The sequence below is a fragment of the Vicia villosa genome, linkage group LG5, assembly GCF_029867415.1.
Source record: "Vicia villosa cultivar HV-30 ecotype Madison, WI linkage group LG5, Vvil1.0, whole genome shotgun sequence".
NCBI lineage: Eukaryota > Viridiplantae > Streptophyta > Magnoliopsida > Fabales > Fabaceae > Vicia > Vicia villosa.
This window is the reverse complement of record NC_081184.1, coordinates 174,072,180-174,084,442: the sequence shown is the minus strand read 5'-3', so window position 1 is coordinate 174,084,442 and position 12,263 is coordinate 174,072,180. Positions and strand designations below refer to the sequence as shown.

The window sequence follows — 12,263 nt, the reverse complement described above, 5'->3', positions numbered from 1 at the left end:
TAAGTACAGTTGGCATATTTAATTAACTTAGTGCCATAACTCTCTCATTTTAACTAATTAATATTTCTAATTTTATTATAAAATAATTTGTTTATAATCGATTAACATTTATAATTAAATTTTAAATCCAAAATTTATTTTTAATGGTTATTATAAAATTTATTTTTAATGGTTATTAATTGGAACTATTATAATTTTATTTTAATTTATTTTAGTATATAAATTTTAGAAATTATTTACATATTATAATTAAATATTTAAAAGTTTGTCATATAATTACCTAATTTATTATAGATTTTTATGATGAAATTAAATTTATCATCACTTATGCTTTGATTTATTATTTTTTTATCATAGAAATAAATTATGGGAAAAACTTCTCTACCCATCACAAAAAGTTGGGTAGTGTACCTCCAACCAATCACATGATTTCATCTCATTTAATACATTTAATTATTTATTAAAATATTAAAATACTATAAATGTTTGTTATTTTCAAAGCATTTTACAAAGGAGGTAACTTTACCCAACTTTTTGAGTTGGGTTGATAAGAATTCACCATAAATTATTTATCAATCAAGTAAACCTGCCTATTATGGTCAGGACATGGTTTACCCCTACTCCTACATTTTTTAGCCATATGATTTGATTTTTCAGAGAAAACGTCAATTGCAATTATTTGAGAGGGTGGATGTTACATAGAAAATGGAACACTTAAAGCAATCTAAAGATTCTCATTCTTAATTCAGTTAATTATATTTTGATTTTGAATTCTTAATGATTTGCATATGGCTACTTATCTACATTGAAATTATTTTTATTGTTCGAAATAATCAAGACTTCATATTTTTTATCTTGTCTCCGAGATTCTTCTTCATTTTGGAGGCGAATTATACACGTGTTTTTTATTATGGGCCCATTTATTTATTTGTCCCGGGCCTCTAAAAAGTCGGGACCGGCCCTGCTAAAATGTAGTTGCTGGTATTGGAAGGTGTGTCCCCTAGTACTTTTCCCTTCGGTTGATAGCTCAACCAAAGTAATAGGTCATAAATTAAAATATAAATAAAATAAAAGGTGCTAAAATTTGAAGGCGTGTTCCATTAATATTTTTTCCCTCGATTGTCAGCTCACCTGAGGTAATAGGCCATAAACAAAAATATAAAATATTAAAAGTTGCTAAAATACAGTTGTTTGGATTCAAAGACGTGTTCCCTGTATACTTTTTTACTAGGTTGGCAGTTCAACTGAGGGAGTATGTAACTTATTTTTTTTAAATTTAAAATGTGGCGTGCCTATTATTTACCTTGTCATAAAATGTATTTTTTTTTGTAGTAGTGAATAAAATTGAAATTAGAGATTGAATTATAGAACTGATAGGTCAGAGTTGACGATTTAGCAGATCAATAGATTTGTACTCAAACACATTTTTATCGAATTTTCTTAAAATCGTGCAAACTCGAAAAGTCCACTTTATAACTTTATTCATTATAAATTTAGTCAATTGAATTAGGAGTTTATGCGATACAACTCAAGTGTCACTTCTATAAACTACAATTTTTATTAGTTCTTTTTAGACTTGTGTGAGACAATAAATCAAATTAACGTCATTATTGGGGATCCTCTAACAATAATGTCAATTTTAAAATCCTATTAGCATTCATGTTTTATTTTATTGATTTACAAGGTTGTAGTATATAGGTAAATATTCCAAATAATCACGCAAGTGACCATTGAGCAATTATTCAGATTGTTCCAAAATGTTCCCATAGAATCACAAATAAATCAAAGAACCAAAATGTTCCCATAGAATCACAAATAAATCAAAGAACCAAAATGTTCCCATAGAATCACAAATAAATCAAAGAACCAAAATGTTCCCATAGAATCACAAATAAATCAAAGAACATGACTCCCTTAGATGTTTTCACTCTAAAAATTTCAAATTCCTTCCTTTAGATTGACTTTTGAATTTGTTGTATTTTTGAAAAAATCCAAAAAAAAAAAAAACTTACATTTTTTTTTCCAATTAGATTTTAGTAATAAGGATACTGTTAGAAATTTTTGTTGCTATTTTATATTTAATTTTAATCGTTTTTTTTTTCATTTTCCACTTTGCTTTGAGTAAAAGGGTCACTGTTGGAATATTGTGTTGTTGTTCAATCATATTTTATTTGATTCTAATACTGAATTTACTAATCATAATATGGATAATATGGATGAACCTCAAAGATCTACAATAGAGCTAGATATACCTAATGTCACTTATCAAGCATTGTGTATTGAGAATAACCTACCTGACTGTACTATTTGAGCTTAAATCTAGCAAGATACACTTGTTGGTAAAGTTTAGTGGTTTTGCAGGAGAGAATCCTCATTAGTACTTGAAATAATTTTATGTAGCATGATCTACACCACTGAAACCCGAGGGAGTCACGAAAGACCATATCAAGTTGAGAGTATCTTCAAGGTGCTGAGATAGATTAGTTGTACTACTTTCAGGCATATTATATTGCAAGCTGGAATGATTAGAAGAAAGTATTCATAGATATATTTTTTACTGCCTGCCTCAAGAGCTTCTTGTATTAGAAAAGGGATATGTGGCATTAGGAAGATTTATAGAGAATTTTTTAATGACTACTGGGGTGATTCAAAAACTAGTGTCTACATGTCCTCAACACTAGATTAGTGAATAACTATTCATCCAAATGGCTGTTCAAAATTTACAATTTTAACAAAGAACACATTTCACCATTCAAAAATTAGACCAATATTGGACAACTAAAATTTTCAATCAATCACATGCTCAAACAATAGTGAATTCAAATAATCCTAATTGAAGTGTCACTAGTTTTAGATCGGAAAAAAAAATGTTAAAGAAACACCCGAGAAATATACCTGAACCTAAACCTGAAACCATTGATGTAAACAAGAACACTAAACCACTTCCTCACCCTCAAATAGCAATGAAGACTAAAAAATAGATGAGGAAAATAGAGACAAGTAAGCATTAGATACATTCAAAAACGTGGAAGTGAACATTTCACTCATTGAAGTAATTAAGAAGATTCTAAAATATGCCAAATTTCTCAAACACTTGAAGTAATTAAAACTGTGGGAGAAAAATCTAAATTATTTAGAATTCTACCCACTCCTTTTGTTAGAACTCGTTTGAGTACCTACCCTTTAACATATATCAATATTAGAAATATACAATGCAATGCACAGTTTATGATTTTAGCATTTATGATGAACTTTTATGTTTAGTTTTCAACATTTTTATGAAGCCACAATACAGAAATGACTGAGTATAATATAAAGAGACATGGTATTATTATGCAATAAGTGGCCATCCATATTCACTTTCAATTATGAACAAGTCTTACAAACCACTGTTCATTACGGCAACATGCATATCAAAATTAATTATGATACATATCAATACCAATTAATAACTATCGAAAAATCAAAATACAAACATAAAAAACATACTATTCCGTAATAATTACTGTTACCAATATGCAAACTATCATAAATCACAGAAAATACAATTTTGCATATACAATCGTGAAGTTATTAATTGTAAAATTCCAGAAACACCGACATGGATCCAGGTATGTTTTTTACATTTCATTATAGAAATTAGAACGCAGTGAAAATCATGATATCAAGATCCAAACATATACTACCTCCGGTCCCATTTATAAGAAAAGATTCCCTTTTTAGATATATTGAATAAATAATGTATCTGAAAAATATGTTGTCTAGATACATTATTTATTCAATGTATCTAAAAAGAGAATCTTTTCTTATAAATGGGACCAGAGGGAGTATTTGCTAAAAGCAACACCAGAAGGCAAGTAAAGGTTAAGAAATAAATTCAAAACCAAATTCTTAAGTGCTCCTCCATCATATCTGTTATTAGAAGAGAGCCGAAGTTTTGTTGATTCTTCTAAGTATAATACTACTGTCTTGAAACTAAAGAACAACACTAACGTATATATTCTCAACTTTGTTGTTCAGGAAAGAAAACCTAATAGAGTATCAGCAACAAAAAACCAAAAAGTTTGAAATTATTATATATATGCTCAAAATTCTCCTATATATCTCTATCTTCAAATGTGAATGAGGCAACAACTCATAGTAGCGATAGTGGTACATGGTTAGCATACAACTGCAACGTCCGACCATCCAGCAATGTCAACATAACATCAGCCTCCAATCAAACCCAACTTCTAGGAAGGACGGTTGTCTCTACCAACTGGGGACTGTTTGGGTCACCTACTCTGCAAACAAAGCATCCGGAGAAAATGAGAGTATTGGAAATATAACTGTCCCCCGAAACTAAAGTTACTATTACTACATTATATGTGACATGAACAAAAATGATTTAAAACAAAGGTTTTGGTTTGAAAATAATACAAGTTGGTAGTTTGACTATTCACGTGTGGTTAGATTGTACGCAATGCAATTTGTGTTCTTCTTAAAACACAATATACACAGTTTGAAATAAATTTTTAAAGGGATTAGCATTGATTCATATACTAACATATATCATACGAATATCTAGAAGAATATCCACAGAGCAACCCTAATATAAATCTAATGTTGGAGAGTGCCTCTATAATTTCTGACGCAGGTGTGGAAGCCTTCACAAGAATGCTTATATTAGGCCTAAAATCGGCTTCACCCTGCACACATAATGCTGCTACAACTGCAAATATTAGAGTACATCGTTAAAGGGCCAGACCAACTATGAAAATATAAAATGGCTTGAGTGATATACTAAACTTCAAATAAAATTTCATTTTGTTGCAATTTTGCCACACACGGCATTAAGACAATGAATATCATTGTCACTAAACGACGAGGTGCCATAATGCTGGATTTTTTAGGAAGATGTTTGACTGGTTGAGGAGACTTACGTTGGATTTTATAGTTGGACTCTTGACAGCTACTCGAGGTTTCGTAATGTTGCATTTTGATGGACAACATTTGACTGCTCGAAGAGCCTTGATGTTGGACCTTATAGCAAGACTTTTTACTTCTAGAGGTGTCTTAATGTTGGAGTTTGTAGTACGATGTTTCACTCGTCGAGGAGCCTTAAGTTTGTTTGAATCAAAAGCACGACTCGCTGGTGGTGGGTTTACATACTAGACATATTGAAACTTAAATGGACAATTGACCCTGTGGGAACAGTCTATAAAGTCAAATATTTTACGTGATTTTTATCACTTTATAGACTGTCCCCACAGGGGTAATTGTCCAATTGAGTTTCAATATGTCACGTATGTAAACCCACCATCACCACCGAGTCGTGCTACTAATTCAAACAAACTTAAGGCTCCTCGACGAGTGAAACACGTACTACAAACTCCAACATTGAGACACCTCTAGAAGTAAAAAGTCTTGCTATAAGGTCCTACATCAAGGCTCTTCGAGCAGTCAAATATTGTCCATCAAAATGCAATATTACGACACCTCGAGCAGCTGTCAAGAGTCCAACTATAAAATCCAACGTCAAGTCTCCTCAACCAGTCAATCATCTTCCTAAAACATCCAGCATTAAAACACTTCGTCGTTTAGTAACAATGATATTCATTGTCTTAATATTGTGTGTGGCAAAATTACAACAAAATGAAATTGAATTTGAATGTTACTATATCACTAATTCCATTTTATTTTATTTTATATTTTCATAGTTGGACTCACCATTTAACGTTGTACTCTAATATTTGGTCTAGGCCTAATATGAGCATTATTGGGAAGGCTCTCACATCTGCGCCAGAAATTATAGAGTCACTCTCTCCAACATTGGATTTTTATTAAGGATGCTCGGTGGATATTCTTCTGAATATTGTGTGAGTGATATATGTTATTCTATGAATCAATGTTAATCCCCATAAAAGACTATTTCAAACTGTGCATATTGTGTTTTAAGAAAAACACAAATTGCATTGTGTACAATCTACCACACGCGACTAGTCAAACCACCCACCGTTATTATTTTCAAACCATTATTTTTAAACCAAAACCTTTATTTTAAATCATTTTTGTTCATGTCACATATAATGTAGTAATAGTAACTTTAGTTTCAGGGGACAGTTATATTTCCAATACTCTGATTTTCTCCAGATGCTTTGTTTGCAAAGTAGGTGACCCAAGCAGTCCCCAGTTGGTAGAGACAACCGTCCTTCCTAGAAGTTGGGTTTGATTGGAGGCTGATGTTATGTAAACATTGCTGGATGGTCGGACGCCGCAGTTATATGCTAACCATGCACCACTACCGTTGCTATGAGGCTGCTATGAGGTGGTGCAGTCGTTGCCTCATTCACATTTGAAGATAAAGATATATAGGAGAATTTTGAGCATATATATAATGATTCCAAACTTTCAGGTTTTTTGTTGCCGATACTCTATTAGGTTTTCTTTCCTAAACAACTAAGTTGAGAATATATGTTACGTTAGTGTTGTTCTTTGGTTTCAAGACAGTAGTATTATACGTAGAAGAATCTACAAAATTTTGGCTCTCTTCTAATAAGAGATATGATGAGGGAGCACTTAATTTGGTTTTAAATTTATTTATTAACCTTTACTTGACTTCTAGTGTTGCTGTTAGCATATACTTTGATGACAATCCATCAAGTAAGAAATAGCACCAAATTTGAAAATGTAACAAATGATAGCAAAGCTCTTTCCAATATTTGTCAATTTTCACAACAACACAAGCTCATGGCAACAAAAAATAGATTATACTACCAATTAAAGCTCAACAATCATGTTTCCAACTCATGTAATCAACCAACAATTAAGAACAAAGCCATTGTCACCATTATTCAACTAATGAACATCAAAACAAGTCCTCAAGCAAAAATTCCGCATTACTATCCTTTTTAATCCACCATTTTCATCCATTTTTATGTCAAGCACCAACAATTATCACTCAAAATTTTCAGCAATCATGCACGCATGTTAATACCATTTCATGCACCTTTAGAGTACCAAAACAATCGCCAAAACATCATTGAATTTCCAGCTACAAAATATCATCAAAATAACACCAAAATATCATCAAAACTCCACCAAAACATCATCAAATTTTCCAGCATTAGCACAGCAAGTATGTTTCTTCACAACAATAATGTCATCAACAAAATCCACTCCATCATTACTCAACACAAACAACAATTATTATTGTCATAAACACAACAAAGCATGCTTCCATCTTAAACTAGCGTTTAGTGACAAAACTTCACACGGTGCGGCAAGTGTATCACAACGAAATGCAGTAAGAGCATACACAAAGATAACCAACCAATCACACCACAAGAGGAGAACATGTCTTCATCAATTCATGTTTCAATAAGCTAAGTATCCACAAAGTCTCTCAACATGTGATATAATCAACCAAATAGAATTCAACAATCCTGTCAAAGCATGTTATCTCCATACAATTCATAAGGAAAATGAACAGCGTGTATTACTAATCCAAATTCAGCAACATTCAATTAATCAAAGTCCATATCATCAATTAATCATAAAAAGAATCCCAAGCCAACAACTAGTTCTCATCAAACATTATCATCAACATGAATTCTCGCGGACGAATCTCCCATGACTCACACCAACAACAACTCTACATGATTAACAATTATCACCAACTAGATTCAAGTATCGTGAAAAGAAAAAGAAGAAAAAAAAAGAATCAATCTCATGAACATCATCTCAACTTGTTTAATTTTTTCAACAATTAGCAACACAAGCAACAAAGTCTCGACATGTGGAAATTAAGTAAAGCAAATCAATCCGGATATGGAATCAACAATTGAACACAAGCTAAATGACACAGGATCTATTTATTACGTTCACAATATCCAGAATCCACTATCACATAATACTGTAAGTCATAGAAGTTAGCTTTCCGTCAAAAAAAACTCTATGTCATAAGAAAGAAAACGATGTCCAGAATTAAAACAAACGCCTTACGTGCATAATTTTGTTCAAGAATCTTCATCATCAATTCAACAATTCAATTTATAAATCAAAGCAATCAATTAAATATTCAGCAAAGCAATAAGTTCATACTTGCGAGAACGATTAAGACTGAAACAGAATGGTAACACTGAAGATCAATATTATATATGCACGGTAGTATGGTGTAGCATAAAACAAAAATAAAAATATTACCTCATTGCCGTGAGCCCCTTGGAAAGTTGACCATCGATGTTTCCCGGTCCACGATATGCAGGTTGAGAAGGGTCATGGAGTTCCTTCGGCCATAATCCGTGTAGATGAAAATGATTCTCCACTGGGGGAATAATGCAAGGCAAATCTCGACAAGAAGTGGGACTCCATGTTTGAACCAAAATATAGTGATTAAAAGCTTCGATAACAGAAAAGACTAGCGAAAGAACTGTAACAACCTTATTTCTCTAAGCATGAGACCTATGGATAGTTAATAGTTATTAAGAGAAGTTGTTAGAAATTCTAAGGATTGGTTAGAATTGAACTAGATGGCACCTTGGTAATTATGTCATGGTTGAAGGGTAGTGTGGTCATTCCACTACTTAAATAGGAACTTAAAGACTAGTTTGGTGGAAATGACTCATTCTTGCCTTAGCAAAATCAGAATTTTGGGGGAAAGATAGAGAGAAAACGTGAAAGGAAGGGAAAGGAAGAAGAGGCATCAAATTATTTCTCCATGGATGCATGTATGAGGAGTTAGGTGATTTTGGAGAAAGAACCATGATCAAGTGCATCATCTTCTCCTTCATCTCCCAAGTCAGAATTGGTCTTCATCGTCATCTCCTTCTAAGCTTGGAATTCAGAATCTCTTCCCTATTCAAGGTGAGTTCCATTAGATTAGAAACCTTGGGTAGAATTTGGGGAAGAATTTGTATGTTAAGGGTTTTAGTGTGAGCTAACTTGATGCATGTTTGATTTAATGATGAGATTGTGTTTTATGTATGTAATATGTACATTAGATCACTATTGCATGTTGTAAATTCGTTTGGGATTAAATTATGATGCTGGGAATCAATTAGAGGGGTTTGGGTCTGGTTTAGAACTCCTAAAATGCAGAATTTTTGGGTCTGTAAGCGATGTAACCGGTTACATGGTTGATGTAACCGGTTACATGTGTGAAAAAGGGGGGAAAACGCAATTTTTGGGCCATGTAACCGGTTACATGATTCATGTAACCCGTTACATCACTGTTTGGGCAGCTTTTTCGAAACTTCATAAATTCATAACTTTTGCATCGTATATCCGATTGACGCAAATTTTATATCGTTGGAAAGCTAACAGAAAGGGCTATGAGATGCCTAAGCTTCCATAACTCTATCATACTTCTAAATATTACTAAAATCCAAATGTATATTTTGTATCTTGTTTAATAAAGTAAAACTTGGTGAAATATTAGTATGTTACATGTATGATTGACTCTTGGGTTTATATAAACTAACCTAAGTATAATACATGATTAATTAAAGATAATTAAGTCATGTAATGACAGATTGAGTTATATGGACCAAGAGATGAAAGGTTATACAATTAACATAAGTGTTAAGAGGATGTTTACTCAATAACCATAATGGCGAGGTAATCCTTAGAATGTATATTATGAAGGATTAACGGAGGTCAACTAACAAGGCTGTGCCATGGCGAAGGGTTACATAATGGGCATGAGGGTAGTAACCGGTGCGATGCTTGTTACTTATATGTGGTTGTCCTTGTGATGCGATGTCCAAGGATGCTCCCAGGCCATATATGAAGGTCCTTCTCGGGTGTGACGCTCGGGATTGATTGGTGCTCTGTAGTTCAGGAGTATTCTTCGGGGATGAACTCCCGGGGATGCGAACCAATACCTTCCCCTTATCGTTCTCATTATTGAGGATTCGAATCGTGTGATGCGATTTGGAGTTGATTCCATGGGTTTGATGAGTTGAATTGTGCGATGCAATTCGATGAGAATCCATGTTTCCCTACGGTCCATATTATTGAGGATTCGAATCGTGTGATGCGATTCGGAGTTGATTCCATGGGTTTGATGAGTTGAATTGTGCGATGCAATTCGATGAGAATCCATGTTTCCCTACGGTCCATATTATTGAGGATTCGAATCGTGTGATGCGATTCGGAGTTGATTCCATGGTTTCGGATGTCGTGAAGACCGTGCCTAATCTTTTCTTCCGCCGTATATTATTATTACTGTGTAGACATATTCGTTGTATCCATCTTCGAGATGATTTATAAATGTATGCAATTTATATCATTATTCCTAGCTTTTGTTTGTACTCAGTACCAGTTATTAATATTTTACTGATATGATTCTAGACGCATATTGGTAGGGTATTACAAGAACTATGAGAAACGAAATGGAATTCATTGAGAGAGAAAACACACAATTTAAAGGCAACATGTTTTTAGGGTTTGTGCATTTCTTGAAAAAGAAAGAAAACACGACTCGGAGGCAACATGATTATCACACAGTGTAGTTCGTCTAACATCAGCCTATACCATATCAAATAAGAATGAAGCTCATAAATACTAACAGAAAATTGATGACCATTCACACTTCATGATTATAGACACTGAAATTCAATAGAAAGTTAATGGGTGGTACTACCTTTGGATGATACAAGGCAAACCAAACTTTAGACTCTGAGATATCAGATGGTGAATCCAGATTACCATCCAACATCTTGCATAAAATCTTATACAGTGAATCGTCTTTCTTTGAATGTGATTTGTTATTCTGTTGAAGTTGAACAAGCTGAGTTCAGACCATTAAGACTTTTGTATAATTGCTCACAAAGAGAAGCACAAAAAAATTTCAGCATACCTGAAGGAAATGATTAACTGCTCCACGGAGTTCAGACGGATACTTTTGCCCATCCAGCTAATTGACATTTAAAAAACAACAAAGTTACAACTATTGGTGACTAGACTGCAACTATTAGAGCTGAGCCGGGTACATTTGTAAAAACTAATTTAGAGGTTAGTTACAACTATTGGTGATAGAATACAAAAATTAATTTCCATTCATATTAAATTTTCTCACGTTCTAACAAGAAGAAAATAGGATAAAAAATTATGTCACAACATGGTACCTGGACAAGATTGATCAAGGCAATAAGGGACAACCGAAACGAATGAAGATATGAAGATCTGTCGACTCTTAAGCCTCCTCCCGAGCAACAACAAAAATCCTAAATCCCCGATCTTTCAATATTGATTCAGATTAAATATTACAATAATTATCGGGCAAAGCGGAAAGCAAGTTACAAAAATAGAGATGAGGTTACGTCGGAGATACCCTCGATGGAGCGGATTCAACACCTTCAGGTAAGCGCCCTTGACTCTTTTCTTCTTGGTCGTCCTTCTCGCTTCTGGATTTCTATGCGTTTTGTGTGCAGTTCGTGTGTGACTACTGTAGAGTGGTGTGGTGCGATGTGTTTGAGGGAGGTGAAGTTTCGTGTGTTTGTTGGTGAGGCTGTAGGTTCGATTATTGCTGTTGAGGGTGAGTTGTGGTTGAACGTTGAGGTGAAAGTTGAGAGTTTCTTTGCAGGTTGTGCTGTATTTGTTGTTTTGTGTGTGACTCAGATTCGTATGGGGTGTGTATCGCTGAGTGAGATTGAGTGAGGTTTTGAGGGACCGAAGGGAAAATTGAAACTGATTTGAACTTATTTAGTAAGTCTTCTTCGTGCTTTCACTGATGCAGGTTTGTGTGCTCATTTTTGTGAATGATTTGGAGTAATGTGCAGAGCAGCAAGAGATAGCAGTTGGACAGGTTTTGTGCAGAGATGCTGGGATGGTGGAGCAGCAAGATGAAGACAAATCCTGTGTTATTTTTTTGTTTTTTTTTTTTTTTACTATTTTGTTTAATGTAAAAAAGTAAATGGACTCTAATAAAAAGGAATTTGGCCCAAAGAAACAAACCCTTTTTATTTGCAATTTTTTTTTATATATAACCATATAAATAAAAAAGTAATAAAATTGAATATATATATATATATATATATATATATATATATATATTATTAAAAAATATTTAATATAATGTAAATTTAATTAAAATACTTATTTTGAATGCATCTTTAATTAAAAGATAAGAAGAAATTAAATATTATTTACAATGCTAAATAAATTAATAGTAAATTTAATTATTAAAGGAAATATTAATTTTGATAATAATAAAATTAACTATTAATTCAATTAACACATGATGCAAGGAAATCAGATATACAAGGTGCAAAAATCAATCA

At 33.0% G+C, this 12,263-nt stretch overlaps 1 long non-coding RNA gene across 1 annotated transcript; it reads right to left on the bottom strand.

Annotated features, from left to right (window-relative positions):
• Nucleotides 1–386: 386 nt before the first annotated feature.
• On the bottom strand, nucleotides 387–11,843 carry LOC131604069 (uncharacterized). The gene is made up of 5 exons (XR_009284614.1): nucleotides 11,315–11,843; nucleotides 11,109–11,220; nucleotides 10,841–10,897; nucleotides 8,185–10,753; nucleotides 387–2,470 (listed from the first exon to the last, which is right to left on the bottom strand). It is a non-coding gene; the product is annotated as an uncharacterized LOC131604069 (long non-coding RNA).
• Between the last annotated feature and the right edge of the window lie 420 nt (nucleotides 11,844–12,263).